General features: G+C 40.8%; 1 protein-coding gene across 2 annotated transcripts in view; it reads right to left on the bottom strand.

The window, feature by feature from the left end:
- LOC140307377 (DENN domain-containing protein 2A) overlaps positions 1-12,960 on the bottom strand; it is a 31,785-nt gene extending 18,825 nt beyond the window's left edge. The window contains exon 1 of one of the 2 annotated variants that reach the window (XM_072386234.1): positions 12,553-12,960. The gene's annotated coding sequence lies outside the window, so the exon portion shown is untranslated. The remainder of the gene's footprint in view (positions 1-12,552) is intronic. The other variant, XM_072386235.1, reaches the window with a different exon arrangement.
- Between the last annotated feature and the right edge of the window lie 3,043 nt (positions 12,961-16,003).

Here is a 16,003-nt window from a genome sequence, read left to right as displayed (position 1 = left end):
AGATAACAGCAGCTGGGGTCAGAGACAGGGTATCACAGTCAGCCATCAGTTGCATAACAAACTCTGGGAGATTTCTATCAATGGATGGACACTGGATATCACAACATAGACCTGCACTCACATAACTGTGAGAGCGCTTCTTTCACCTTTAAGTTGCCGTTTGTAACATTTCAGCAGATCTTTTGACACAAGGCTGTATTATTCCGAATTTTTCGAGCATTTTTTTCTCCTTTCGAATGAGCAATTTATAAGATATCCAAAGACAATGCAGGTCCCCTTTCATCACTGTTAGAAAAATATCATGAGGTTATGCCATATGAAAAGAAGTACTGTGTGATGGGGGGAGGCTTCCCCTTGTCTTTTAGTTTAGAAGGCCTCACACTATTGTTTTTATCTACTGTCTGAACTCAATGTCTCAGACCCTTGTGTGGCTAGGGATTAAACAGAAACAGCAACAGTATAATTTTTTTTAACTCAGACAACTCTGGGTCAGCTTCCTGATATGTTGTGCAGACTTGTCTTCTTGTAGTTGTTGTTGAAAAGTTGTTGAAACAATGCAACAACAAAAAAAAAGAGCTATGGGGGAAGTTCCAAATCACTTTGTCATCCTGACACACCTTGCCAGTTAATGTCTGAGGGGGATTGTGCTCATGAGAATGTCAAGAAATGTCAAGGACATTACAGAACTTGTTACCAGCAGCACTATGGACTTTTGGTTGATGAGTTACAGTTGAGATGAACAGACACATATACATGCTGATAATTAAAATAGCAGAAAACTGTAGAAAGTAATTTGGGTTACATTCTTCTCTTCTCAACTTGCATGATGTTGATGACATCAACATATGAAGGTAGGTTACAGAATCCACTTCAATCAATTTATTGCCAATTTGACGACACTCCCTAATTCTGTGCCTATTATGTGCTGATGACTAAAGTTAAAGGTTTTTTTTTTACTCTCTAGTGCACTAAGCATGGACTCATGCATTATCAATGCAACATAATCAATAAGTTAATACATAGTCTTGGTTAATCAATAAGTCTTGGTTTCTGGCTTTGTAGAAAAGGATTTTTATGCTTCCTATGCTTCAAACATTGCCCTATCCTTAATGTTTGGTGACAGCATGACAAATTGTATTATTGAAGTGGAATCAGCCTTATCACTCTGAATGTAGATGGTGCTGTCAGTATTTCATATTTAGCTTTATCAGAACTTTTGGCTGCTGTCAACGAGCTGTGGGCTGGCTGCTGTTACAATGCTTTGGAGGTCTGCCTGCCCCTTCCCTACAGCTGCTTCTCATAAAAATTTCATCCTCCCCCTCCATCCCACTGTCCAGCCCTGTAGCAACAGCTAACACCATTACATCATCATCCTTCCCTGCTTGTTCTCCCCCAAACTGCTCTCTTTTTCTCTCTGTCATTTCCAAATACCTAAAAAGGGCACAGTCACACATAGCACACACTGCATTTCACAGTTATTAGGCTTGGAGTTATACCCAATAAAGAAAGAAACCAGAGAGGTCTCTAAACCACTTGCAATGTTTATGAGTTGGATTTTTTTGTTAAACCTCACTCAAAAAGAGGAGAACATGATAGCTGAAAATGTAGATTATATCAAAGTGAAGAAGAGGTTACTTGCTTTCTTCTCTTTCTTTTTGTACCCATACACAATGAAGACACTATTCCTAACAAAATGTGGTTCAGTATAGCTATATGCCAAAACCTTGTCTGCAATCAATTTAGCACACTGCTGCAGACTTTGCCAGCTCCTTTTGGAATGGCAGGTTTGGCTGTTTTTTCTTACCCGACCTTCAATCTTTTATTTTTCCCCTTTTAATTCTTCCCCTCTCATTACCATTCACTCTTGAAGTTTGAGGTAGGAAAAGTTTAATAGAGCAGATTGTGGAGGCTAGGAGACTGATGTTTCAGCCTTTGCCTCTCACTGTCTCACTGTCTCTTTTACTGAACTGCTCTCATGTTTTTTGCAGCCCTGGAGCACAGATTGTTCATGTATGGCCAATTTGGTTGAAGTACATAAAGTTTATCACATTTAACATGTCTAACGTTAAGTGTCAGGTTTGACTTTGCAGGGTAACTAACATGCTAAATGGGATTTGTAGTCTGGTTCCTGAAGAAGTAGGGGGGAAAAAAGGTTTGATGGCAAAGGAAAGAATGTATGGAGTGGAAGAAGAGGAGAAAGATTTTTATCGTAGTTCGGGCTTCTCCTCTTTCTGTTTCTGTCTCTGTGTCCCACTCAGGGCTCCTGCTGCTTTCCCAAGCTGATTTCACAGTAAGGTCTTGGACTTTAGCCAAACAGGCCAACTCAATGAGTATGCATGCATGCTCATGTCTGTGTAGGAATCTTCCCATGCATGTTGCCGTCACCCAGAATGTGTGTTACAAGCCGGAAAGTTGCACATACATACACGCACATACAATACATGCATAAGCCATCTCTTTGCTCTGCTGCCCAAGCCCATTGAGAGTTCTCCTAACGCACTGTATCCCTTGGCTTCCCACCTCCTCCCCTCTCCCTTCATTGTAAGAGGAGGATGGACGTGAGACAGCTCCGAAACTGGGTTAGCCACAGAGCCAGACAGGAACTGAAGGGAGATCCCACAAACAATTAATTTCTCCCTGCCTGGTTTTTGCTTATCAAACCATTCTAAATATAAAACAAGTATCCATTGTTGTATTTTTAATGCCACACATAAAGCTTTCCTTGTTTACGAAAGAATCTTATTGTCTGGGTGTCTACAGTCTGTCCCACTGGGAACTGAAAGAATAGGCCAAACTATTACCACGTAAAATCTATTAAAAAACGTTATTGACTGCCTCTTCACAGCAAAAAGGTTCCTGGCTTGAATCTTAGTTTAGAGTGTGGACATGCAAGGTTGCCTGTCTCTGTGGTAGCCCCGTGATGGACTGGTGACTTCATGACTTCTTTCATTGGAAGCCTTAAGTTAAACAAAGTATTTATTAGTGGTCACATATAAAGTATGGCAGCGCTGGACTCGGAGTGACAGAGCTCTCGTAGGAAATCAGTCAGCCCGAGCTTTTATATTTACCTTTATCTCACAGAGGTTGTACTTACACTCGACAGTGTATAATTGGCCAGTTTTTAGTGACACGAGCAGGCCAACCACCGTCCTCGTCATGTTCTTTGGATCTAATAAACAACGTGAGTGTGAGGGTTGTTTTAGGCTTGTATCTAATGCACTAGACCTATCTGACCTAATAGTGACGCTTTGGCTGACCCAGTTATTTTGGACCATTCAATTACATACATTGCATGAGCAGAGTGGAAAATTACAAACTAGGAACATAGGTTATTTAGTAAAATACAGAATATGAATACATAATGTCTAAGAACAAAGTCAATTATAACAAAGGGATGACATAGGACACGTGGAAAGCCACGGTGGTGGAAATACAGTGTATAGCCACAAAATCACTGCATTTACTTGAATTCGTAGCTTCCTTAGATGAAGTCATTCTGCTTTTTCTTCCTTACGTATGCATTTAGTACAGTAAAACCTTGAGGTTGTGGCTGATAAATATGACAGCTCTGATTAATACAAGGTCAGAATGGCAGAAAATGGAAGGAAAGCTCCAGACACACTCAGCAAAGTCCTTTTTTAAGTCCTTTTCACTCACTCCACCTGTCAAGAGTTTACAAATGGCCACTCCTTAATAGTTTAACCACAGTTTAACCACACTTTTAATGGAGAAGGCATCCCTTTCCTTTGAAGTATGTTTGGCCTTCATTCCACATTCCACCAACTGCAAATGGTGCATCTTGCAGGGTAATTATGCACTAAAGAATTTAAATGTAACTAGATTTAAAAATAAATTAATTTAATTAATTTAAAAAAACTGTGGAGGGAGAGCCTTCACCACTGTTGGACTAATAAAAATTTAACATTTTTATGAGTATGGAGGAGTCTTTATAGCTAACCCTCTACTGACCTGTTAGAAAATTGAATGATAACACAGTTATTGCATCTCAACAGTTTCCCCATGACCAACACATACTGGGAGACCTTAAGTAACTCAATGAAGTGAAGAGAAGTTTTGCTTCAGAGAGAGAGGGGGGGGGAGATTGTCCAAAATGAGAAAAAAAAGAAGTGAAGGAAGATCAATGTGTCAGAGAAGAGGCAGAGAAAACACCCCCATCTGGGAGATGGTGTCTTGTTTCGTGTCCAAGCAGAGGTGAATCATCTGTCATCCAACTCCCTCCTGTAGAAATGTTAGCCCCTCCCCTCAACAGATAGAGAGGTTTCATCAGCAGAGCTCCTGACTCATTTCAAGTCTGCTCCCAATTACCCTGTTGGCTCCAAAGCTCAGGGACCTTGCCAACTGCTTCCTAAGCTTACTTTTAAAAAGTTCTCACTCTGTGGCTTACATTAACACATCTACCTCTGTCAGATGCAAAACTCCACAAATGGTATTTTTACGACTGAAACACCGTCCCAACCTTTATCATTGCAGAGGGTCTCACAGAACTGCAGTTTCAATGATGGAATCACTTTGCTTGTGCAACTAAGTGCATAAGCACGACTGCCTTCACCAATTACCCGTTGCCAGTTAGATGCTTTTAGATTAGAAATCAATACAGTTTTTGTACCAAATTAAACATTAGTGGGGTTTTAAATGCAGGTATTCTCACTAATACAGGATGGTTGGCTTGTTTTGTGACAGCCAAGAGTAGTGAGGTCATCTTCAGTGTGCTAAGAGCTACACACATATTCATAGAACTGTAGCTATGTTTATTAACTACTTTTCAACCCAGGGAAAATCCTACTACTGCTAAATCAGCACAGTAGAAAGGGATAGCCTTTAATTATCGTAGATGGCTGTAGCAGACATCAATTTCTGATAAGTAGGACTTTCAGAGAAAAATAGTCACCCTCACAATTGCTGCTCTGAACATGGCACACTTAAGATATTTGTTTATCCTCCAAGTTAGTTTTTTTTTCTCTGTGAATGCCTGGCTGATAAATACCTGTTACCATGAAAGAGTCATTTGAGGCAGTACCCTTTTCCACTGACACATTTTTAGTGGGGGTTGATGCGTTGTTAAGTCTTCAGTTGAGTTTTTTTATTGTTGCAGTATAAACTGTTGAAGATACAAAGATAAAACAATCAACCAGTCAATATATGAATATAAAATTCCTCTCACAAACTGTTGGAAAGTCGAAAGCATAGCTGACAGAGAGAGGCTTGGTTGAAATCCCCAGAGATTACCATGAATGCTTTGGGGTGTTGTGTTTGCATTTTGACAGCAACTTAGCTGATGACATCAGATGCAGTGTCGGCAGGTAACACAGGGGAACTCCCTCTTTAGACAACGTGGATGAAACTCACAGCTAACTGTTGATTGTCTGTGGTGTAGATCTGCTCCTTCACAATGACGTGTCCACAATTACAACATCGGCCTGTGTCGTCTGAAAGCTGGACGGAGAGTCATCGGTATGAGTTTCAACGAGCTGTTTCATTGAAACACATAATACTGCCTTCCCGATATTCCAGCTGTGCCCTAGTCAGAGCTTTAAGCTATTCCATTTCGTCTACCAGTGATCCCACATTTCCTATGACAATCAAGGGAAGAAATGGTTCAAAATTGTTCTCCATTTTCCTCCAGCCATACGTACTCGACTTGTTAGCTTCGGGTGTAAAAATAATTCAAAGTACTATAAACGCTGCTAGTTCTAGTCATACCCCAATGTTTCCATTTACCGTATAAAGGTGTGGAGAGAACACCATGGGTTCATCCAGCAGTAACAAATATGACCTTGGTCTAGATCCACCTGCACTTTTGTGGTTGTAGTGTTTAAAAATGATCATTGACAGAATAAGTAGGAGTAATAACAGGAATTCAAGTCAAATAAAAGAAGCCATGGAGATGTTGAGCCTTGCTATTTGGCAGGTAGTTATGTTTGAGGTAATCCTTTTGTACCTACAAGCAATATGTGTGACAGAAAAATACCTGCTGTCTGGAACCACAGATTTATTCTGTTTCACCAAGTCTTTAAATATAGGAGACTGTAATGGTTTAAACCCTGGACATTTCTAATCACTGCTGTTAATACCATCATTGATATAGAAATAGACTCTTAGCAATTTGCAGCATCTCTAGTTATCAGGTATTATACTGTGATGCCAGGCAAAGTGAGATTTGTCAGCCTCTGTAAAATTTCTCCTCTCTGAAATTGCCTTGTTCCAGTGAATATGCTGCAGTAAGAGGACCTACATATCCTTTCAACAGTAACCTGGCTTTTTCTGCACACTAACATTATCCTCTAGGCCCCAGATCAAATTTCTCTTCCAAGCCACAGTCTCTGAGCTGAGCTCCAAAGTCAAAATCCTCTCCTCTCCCTCTCCTTCCTGTTTTTTTCCCCTGTCTCATATTTTAAGGGTTCCACTTGAGAATTCCCACCAGAGCACCCCAGTCCCATCTCTGCTCCTCTGCATGCCTACACAGAAACAGATTTTCATAATTCACCCACCCGTTCTCGGGGGAGCTGAACAAGGCGAGAGCTTGGGAAAGTGCTCTTCCGGAGTGTAAACTCCAGAGTCAGAGACGGCGCTTTTGACCTCCACACACCCCTTGACTGACAAATGTGAGCCTGGGCCAAAACCGCCGGTGGATGGAAAACTGAATAAAACTGATTGGGGTTTTTTACTGAACTAAAACTATAAGCCATACTAAACTTACGTAAAGAATTCAGTTTTAAGCATTAAACTTTTTTTCTCAGAGTTTTTGTTGCCTTTATGTGACTATGACTATTGTTGAATTTTGTATGGTGAGCAGTATCAACAACTAGAAACTGTTATATGTGACTAAACTACAATTACAGATTATACAGAATCATAAAAACAAAAACATGTGGCAAGTGGTAAATCTTAAATAGAAATACATAACTATACAGCAGTATAATAAAGAATTACACTATCACTCATTAACACTGGAGACAGACTAAAAGAAAACTACTACTTCCCCTGCTTTAGAGCTTAACTAGACAATGTTTAGACATGTTATCGTATAATCAGAGCTCCTCTGTGTCTGCAGTGTGCCTGAAGTATCTACTCATTAAGTTGTTGAACTTGGATGAACCTCCAGATATAGTATAGTTTTAATTGTCATTATAGAGTGGATCCTTTAATTGACAGGTAAACAACATTCTTCTCATTCCCACTCATGTCTGTAAGAGCGGATAGGAGAGGAGAAGAGTGCAGAAAAAGAGACACAAGAAGACTGAAAACTCCCTTAATGATCGCTGTTACGACTTTTCTGTTGCAAATATTATACACACACACACACACACACACAGTGCATAAGATAAATAACAAAGCATGCATGTGGTAACTTCATACCATTGCACTTGGAATGCTAAATTTAACGTGGGTCAAATAAATGTGATGTGCAGCCACATTAGAATTACTATTTGAACCCAGAACTAAGCAAAACAATTTTTTCGAAGCCAGGGATGTTAAACATGTAGTTGAGACATGGGCACATGCAAGCAAAGTTTGTCAGTAGATTTTTTTGTGAACATGTGTTTGTATGTATGCATCTGGTCGGTATCTCCATGTGTGCCTTTGAGTTTGTCTGTGCCTGCGTCCCTGCATGTCTTTGTTTGTGATTGGGGGGAAAGCCACACGCTGCCAATGGGCGCAAGCTGCAAAGCCACACCAAGCCACCTACAGAAGGGTTTTGGAGTGTACTAATCAGCATTGGTTTCCCATGATAATAGTCCAAGCCCACTAACACCCTGTCATCAAACTGCGAGTGCCTCTGGCATTCCTCTTCTGACACTGTATCCTGCAGTCTCCATGAGTATTGCAGCAGTAAAGAGATTTAGCCTGTCCTGTTGAGGCAAGACTCTGTTTATCTTACTTATCTTTTTAGGTCAGTGCTTTCAATATGTACTGAATCAAAATTCAATGTGGGGCAATTACCAGTGTATTTTGCTTTTATTTGTGTCAGATTCAAATGGAAATGAAACACCTAGCATGGCCATTTTGCTAAATGCATGATTTAAAACAGTAGCGCCATTGTTGACCGACTTTATTACCACCTTTTCTTTTCATATTCATTCTCGCGAAGTCAGTTTGTTTAGAAGCCGAGGCTAATTTTCTGGATACTTACAGTGTACAAAAGAAGTGACTAACGTACAACCCTGTATAATATCAAGTTATGTCAAATGACTTAGAATTGTATCACTTCTTTGTCACAGATTTCTTTCACTTAACAACTAAACTATTTCTTCTTGTCGGTAATTGAAAATATTCACTATGGAAAGACTTAATTGATTCCAGACCCAAAAGTTAAAAAATGGGACACCTGTCACCAATGACACTTACTGAGTACCTCTGGGATCACCAATTAGCCTCGCTGTTACAATATGGTCATAAAATGACTTATGAACACCATAATTTCATCAATTTTTAACCTGTGAGCTGGGACTCTCTGAACGTCTGCAGCACTGATTTTGGGACAAATGGCCAATGGCGAAGGAAAAACAATGAAAAGCACATGGCCATAACAATACTAGGGTTTTTAAAAAAGAAAAGAATAACAACTATGACCTGTCCAATCATACTTCATAATTGAATTCACAGAAAAAATATCTAAACAATGGGAAAAGCGGGGCCTGGCACTTGAAAATCATAGCAATCATTTTGCCTAAGGCCTTCGTCTGACTTCTTTTAGTACCAATCAGACTAATTAAAAAAGGCAGACAGTGCAACAGCTTGCAAGCAACAGGCTGGAAAAAGAGCATATGCATATGTGTGCATGTCAGGCCAGCTGCCAACTCGATAAATGACTCCAGTATGCAGTGGGAAAATATGCATTATTCATCCAGGCATGTATGTGTGTTGGTGTGCTCTCAGACAGTGTGTTATGGATGTCTAAGATGGCATGCATTACCCATGCATCTGTGTATGTGAGTGCTTGTCAAGAGGTGGTAAGGGGTGTTTTTGATCATGACGAAAGCCAAGGCCATCTCACAACTTCACACACAACACCCCCCACCATAACTTGGAGACAAGAAGAAATCTTTGACCACAACCACAGGACACATTCCTTCAGGGTATATCTCTCTGGTAACAACCGCAGCTCTGGGACAGCAGGAGGCTGGCCCGTTGGGGTCTTTGAGTAGCAAGCCGCCCTGCGGAGAGCCTGTCAAAAGCTAGTTACTAAGAGAGGAGGGGTGGACAGGCGGTAATCTCCTAAAGCCTTGCTGTCACTGTTCTGAGTAGACAACAATAGGAAGACAGATATAACTTGCAGCAGAAAAGCAGATACAATCCATACAGATTAACCCACAGAAACTACACAACATAAAAATATGCACAAGATTTAAATGAAACTCTACTCATATTTGATAAGTTAGTAAAAATGTATGAAATACATGTTTGCATGTATAAAATGGCACCTAATTTACTTTTCTATACAGTCTACAGTGAAACTCTTGTTTCATGGAAGAACATTGGGGTCACTTGTAAGAATTGAGTAACTGAGTAAGATCTCAGAATGACACAGTGCTGGACATCGGGAACATTTGCAACTGTGGGTCATACAGTCTGAATGGATAGATGGGTATTAAAAGGAAATACCATCAAAGTGAGTGTGACAAAAGTTTAGCATGAAGATCAGAAAAAGAAAGAAAGTTACCAAGTCAAAGTCCAGAAGACTATAGAGAATATCCAGAAAAGCTGGCATGTTTGTGAGAGTGACATGAATAACAGAGAGAGGGAGAACCAGTCACTGAGAGTGCAGACTGAGTGATGAACACAAAGTCACAAAATACCTACTTTTCCACAACAGCATAAATCCTTTTCCAAAGAAGTCCTTCAAAAAGTTTGCCTCTGACCCTAACTTAAGTGCATGCATAACCCAATCAGCCAAAGTATGCAAATAACAGTAAGACTAGTAGTAGACAAAGACATAACCAAGGACACATGATGGCTTCATAGGACAAAATTTGCAGAACACTCATTACGGCCTTGCAGACCAGCAGACAAACAGTCTCTGTCTCTTTATCTCCAACTCTATAAACCTTTCTCTACAGCGCCACAGAGTCAGCTAGACTCAATTCAATAAACTCTCAGCCTTACCCAGTTAAGTAAATACAATTCTTGCAACACACGGTAACAGATTATAGAGAAGAGGAATTTTGATTTGTGCCCACTAAAACTTCTGCTAAAGCTATTCATTTAACCTGAACATAAAGAAAAGAACCTGAGCCACTGCTACCGTCAAGTGAAAATAAATCAAATGTTCCTAGTGTTATGGTTATTGTTCTTGAATTTAATGATTGCCCAATGGGGCAAAATGCTGCTGAAATAGATTGTTGAAGACATGCTGACAGACATCGCTGTGCATAGGATATACCAGGCAAAAGAGCATAAACTTAATGGTGCACTATAGGTTTTTTGGCCAATAATTTCAATAAAGCACTGTTTTGTACACACAATCAGCCATAACATTATGAACACCGGCGTAACACCGAGTAGGTCTTCCTCATGCCAATAAAACACCAGTCAGGATGTGGACAAAGAACATCTGAGGGTGTCCTGGAGTGTCCTGGAGTGTCTGGAACCAGGACATCAGCAATAGATCCTTTGGGGTTGCGGGTGGTGGAATTGGGTCTTAGTCGATTGGGCTTGTTTTCCATAAATACCATTAGATCTGTATCGTGTATGTTCTTTGTCCTTGTGGTGCCCACTGCTCTCCAGCTGGTGGAGGCTGCTACTGTAGGGGAGTACTGTTGCCACATGTGGGGATGCGAGGATGCACGTTTTCTCAGCCCAACATTGCAATGTAGAAACATGAGCCGTGTTACTCACTTAACCTGTCAGCGTTTTGAATGTTCTATCTGATAGGTGTATAGGATGTGCGTGCTGCTGGTAAGGGTGAAACATACAGCTTTGCTTTTGCTCTCTAAATGCAACACTTGTACTTAAAAAGTGCCATTTAAGAAACTTGACTTGACTCTTGTTGCTCATGACTTTCCTCTGATGACAGAGGAAAGGGACATTGCTACCACAACAAAAACTTCACATTGTGTTGCTTATTCTCTTCTTTACTTCAAAGTCCAGACATGGGTGTAGAAAGACAGCAGAAAGCAAATGTATGATTTCATTTTCTAACAAAAATGCCAGTTGGTAGCAGTAAGTTAACAATAACAGCAATTAAGAAAAATTTGGTTTGCAAAAAACAATTTAACAATAAGAATAAAACTTCTCTCAACCTTTTTTTTTTTTTAATAAAAGCACTAAAGACAGGCCTCTAGGCTATACCCCGCAGAGAGATCTAAACAAAGTCAATTTGTTTACATTGAAACCTCCACACACTACATTAGCAGACTTTTTGTCTTAATCTGTGTGCTTTTTTAAAATGTCTTGGGACATATATACATCTTTTTGTAAGATACATTCAGTCGCCAGACTGGCCTTCCCATGTTTTTGTGATGACTTTGCGACTACACAGCCGTTGCACTGCTGTTCCCTGTAAACACTTTGCAGAGCGTGGCTAATATGGTATGTTTTCCATGCATTCTTCCCTTTAAAGATTCTGTGTATGTAATCATTGAGGCTGTTGTTGATCATGCTAATTGTGCAGCTTATCTATGCAGGTAATGGAAAATGCGTAATGTCATGAACATATCCTGAGAGAATCTAAAAACTTTGATTTAATGAACTTACGCTGAATCAGAACAATATATTAGATCAAAGGCCTAAATGTTGTGACTCGGAAAATTTGGGTCTCGGGTATAATGACATTTTGAACTGATCTGCACACTGACTTTTCGGAGCCACCTGAAGCTGAACTCCTCCATCCTCCCTGAGGAGGTTTCCACCCCTGCCTGCCCTCTCACAACAATACAAGCAATGCATGAAGAGGTGCCTTTGTTCAAAGGGAAGAATGTCCATCTCACTTTATCCTCCCCTCTCTTTTCTCTCAGGTCCCAAGACCAGGGGCAGTTTGGAATGTGATGGATTTAGCGTACACGCTGACAGCCATTGAGCGTGCACGTGTGCTCACGTGTGCGCAGACAACTAAGTAAGGCGCAGAAGAATCGCTTGTGGACACTTTGGTTCAGACAGTTTGCTCCCGGCTACTTGAGAAACTATCAGCATACTTCAACACGGGCCAAAGCAATCCTGAATTAAATACAGCTGAAATGAACGCAACCCAAACCACATCCAAACATCTACCATCCATACTGCAAAAAAAAAAAGCATATATAAACATACTTTGCATAGATAAACACAAGCTGACACATTCAAGGAAAGGCACAAGCATTTACATGTAGACTATAGGAAATATGTGTGTAAGCTGCATGAATGTATGTTCTATGTATGAAAATCAAGCTGAAACAAATATGATCTAATTTTAGACTAAGCGACATAACTTAGTTAAATGTATTCTATCTTATTAATGATTTAAAAAGATTGACGATGTGTCCAACATGCTTTAAAAAAACAGACAAAAACACACAATATCAGACACACAGGCACAATCTTTTAAAATGAGACTACCTTTCTGAGCTGGGTGAGCCCTGATGAAGTGCTCTTACTGTAGTTTCTCATTTTGTGAAACTTGACCCAGCAGAAGACAGCATCCACTTGCATGGTTCCTTTCCTTCAGAATAGGTTGCCTTTCCCCCTCTCCCTCTCTTCCTCCGTTTGTACTCCCCTGCCCCTGCCTCCAACTTCTCTCACTTCACATCGCTCCTTGCCCGTACCTCCCACAAAGACCCAGGGTACAGCTCCGAGCACACAAAAACTTGCAAAAAGGCACAGTCAGTGAACTCTTCTCCTCCTGTCCAACCTCGAGGCTAAAATGTTTATAGCTCCTTCTTTACTCTAGTCCTCAAACACACTCACTCAGACTCCTATCTCTCAAGGACACTGATTCCTTCTCTTTCTCTCTCCCCTTCTCAAACTTTTCCCACCCCTCCTTCCCTCAAGCCACCCCTTCCCCTTCTCCCTTCCTCCTTCCTTCTCTTTCTCCTCCCTCTCCATTTTCCATCATCACCCCCCTCCACATCCCTTTCCACCCACCTAAACCCCCCACTGCTGAACTAATCTGCAGCTGGCCAGGCGATTGGAGCCCTGGTTGCTGGGGAAACCGAGTGTAAAATAAGGGGGAGGTAGGGGGGCATGGAGCAGGAAGGGGCAATCTTGAATGCGACTGACTATATAAATAAAAACCTCCTCCGGGAGCCAATTAAGAAGCCCAAGGGCAGCTCTTCCTATCTAAGAGAGGGGACAACATGTTCATCTATCTGATCTTTTCAAGACATTGTTTATGGTTTCACATGTACCAAACTGCAGTAGCAGCAACAACAACAACCACAAAAAGTGTAGAGGCATTAGTAGTGTGCGCTAAATGCTGAGCATGGTTTGGCAGAGTTTGAGTTGATAACTGCTGACATCTGTTCAGTCGAGAAAATAGGAACTTGGCAGCCCAGCTTACCACCAAGCCCAGGACTGCAGGGTAGCTCAACAGTCCCGTGGAAAGTGTGGACAAAGAAAGCGAGTGAGCAGGAAACCAGATTGGACATGCATACTGATGACCTGTGTGATTAACAATTAACCTGCATAACTCCACAGGGGTCTTGTGTATCTCAAAGCCACAATCTCTACTCTAAAAACAGCTCGTTTATTCATAAAGAAAAAGTTGTGAAATGATTAATCAGTTTATAACAACAAATCCATTTTTATCTGTTGTTGCAGTAAACAGAATCTCTATGGTTTTGGGACTGTCTACCATACAGATCTATTAACTGAAAGCCCTTGTCTTGAGCAATTTTTAAATATCTTGAAAGAAAAAGCAAAAACAAATCAATTAATGACAAAACTAAAATTCATGTCAGGTAATTTCATATAATTAAAGTTTCATTGTTTCTTTTAAATGCGTGTTACATGTTCATGAAACAACATATAACACGTTAAAAAAAAAGACAACACAATCTTTTCTGCTTTTCTGACACTCCAGGGTAAACAGACAAACAATGCAAAGGAATACTATCATTTCACAAGATTTCAGAACTGTGCAAAATACATAGAAATGCATGCTAGTGTTTTTTCGCTCCGAAAAATGTCCTTGAGTAGCCTTCATAAAGTGTCAAACAGCCCAGCACAGCAACTATCCCACTGACCTCTGTTACCAAAGCCTGACCTCGTCTTTGAAATGCAAGAGAGATCTAAAATGCCTGGCTTGTTCATCAATAGCATTGGGGGAAACAGGGTGGAGGCGGAGGCCAGTAACATCTGTTTGGCGTTTAACTCAGCTTATTGTGTTGCAGAGTCCTCTATGAGGCCTACAGCTGGGATCCTGGGAGCGTACTGAACCCACTGTCCAGGGGACTCACACCGTGACTGGGAACATGGCTCCAGCAAGTTCTCAGTCCCTGATGGTGCTCCTTGCAAGAGCTCTGGTTTAAGCAGAGGAAATGAAAATGAAATCACACAAAGGGTGTGTTTTGTTCCTTGCCTCCACCTTTTCCCTATTATCCAGAATATGGTTTGCTGGTATTCTAATGGGATCTTAAGTGAGCTCTTAGGAACCCTGTGCAGAAAGACAGGAAAACAAGAGAAGAAAATATGTTTTGATACCGACTGCTTTCATTCCCAAAAAACATACAGTGAACTCTTGCTTCTATCAGCAACTGATCAGCAATGATTTGTAAATCTCATAAATCAATATCCTAATCACATTAGAACACAGAAAACATTGAATATCTAAAGTAAGTCATTTTACTATTTCATAAAAAATATTAGCTCAGTTTCAATGCTGTGGCACTAATATGTCTCGAAACAGTTAACAGGGCAACGAAAGGCTGGAAAAGAAAGTGTTGCTAAAAAGAAAGCAACTGGAGGTCCTTAGAGAGGCAGAGTCTCTCAGAAGATGATAATTCTCAGAAGGGACTTTTTACCTATCGGAGTAAATGTCTCCGTGAGGGTCCTGTGATGGACTGGGGACCTCTATAGCAGCTGGGATAGGCTCCAGCCACCCCTGACCCTGAAATGGATAAAGCAGGTATAGAAATTGGGTGGATGGCATACCACACCAGAATGCCACGTGTAAAGACACTCTTAATGGCAGAACAGCACCTGGAGTTGATTTGACAGGTTCACCTTCCTGAGTCTTCTCTGGAAATGATTCACAATTGCCTATATGGGTGAGTTTGAGTGTGCATGGTTGTTTGTCTCTGTGTTGTTCCTGTGATCGACTGGCAGCCTGTTCGGCGTGTACCCCACCTCTCATCCGATTGCAGCTCATAGGCCTGTAGGCTACAGCCTCCTTGTGAAATGGATAAAGCTGGTATAGAAAATGGGTGGAAATGTTCTATGTTTCCATTTCCATTCACCAAAATGTAAAGTGATTCATTTTCTCTACCTGCTTATCCTGTTCAGGGTCAAGGGGAGTAAGGAGCCAATACCAGTTGCCAAGAAAAGGAAAACCACTCTCTGAAGCTGCATACACAGCTGCATTCGTCCTCATTTCCTTCCCTTGCATCCTTCATGTGAGAGGGAGAAGGAAAAGAGTTGGAAAGTCAAACTGAACGCTCACAACGGATAATGTGGGATATGTCACCATCTATGGATCAGCAGACTCACTTACAGGAGCAAACTTTTACCAGTGGCAATGTTATTTAATCATTAGGTCAATGTTACGGTGTGGATTTTCGTATGTAACAATTAAGAGTCTCTTTGGATGTACCTTACGGGAGAACGGGTTTAGTAAATTCATTATTTTTGTTTATTGTTCAAAAAAGGAGAAACCGTTTCTCCAGTTATTGTTCAGAAATGTTGGCACGGGCTGACAGACACGGATGTGAGAAAGAGCACACACTAACAAACACAAAACATTATTTACACCATGTAACTAGTCTTTTTTATATAAAACCGTCGTAATTTAACCTTTCAGTTTGCCCACATTGCAGCGCGCGCCTTTTAGAAGTATCCACGTGACCTAGTCGGT

The sequence above is a fragment of the Leuresthes tenuis genome, unplaced genomic scaffold, assembly GCF_036924035.1.
Source record: "Leuresthes tenuis unplaced genomic scaffold, fLeuTen1.0.hap1 SCAF_5, whole genome shotgun sequence".
NCBI lineage: Eukaryota > Metazoa > Chordata > Actinopteri > Atheriniformes > Atherinopsidae > Leuresthes > Leuresthes tenuis.
The sequence above is the reverse complement of the archived record's forward strand: the minus strand, read 5'-3'. Positions and strand labels throughout refer to the sequence as shown.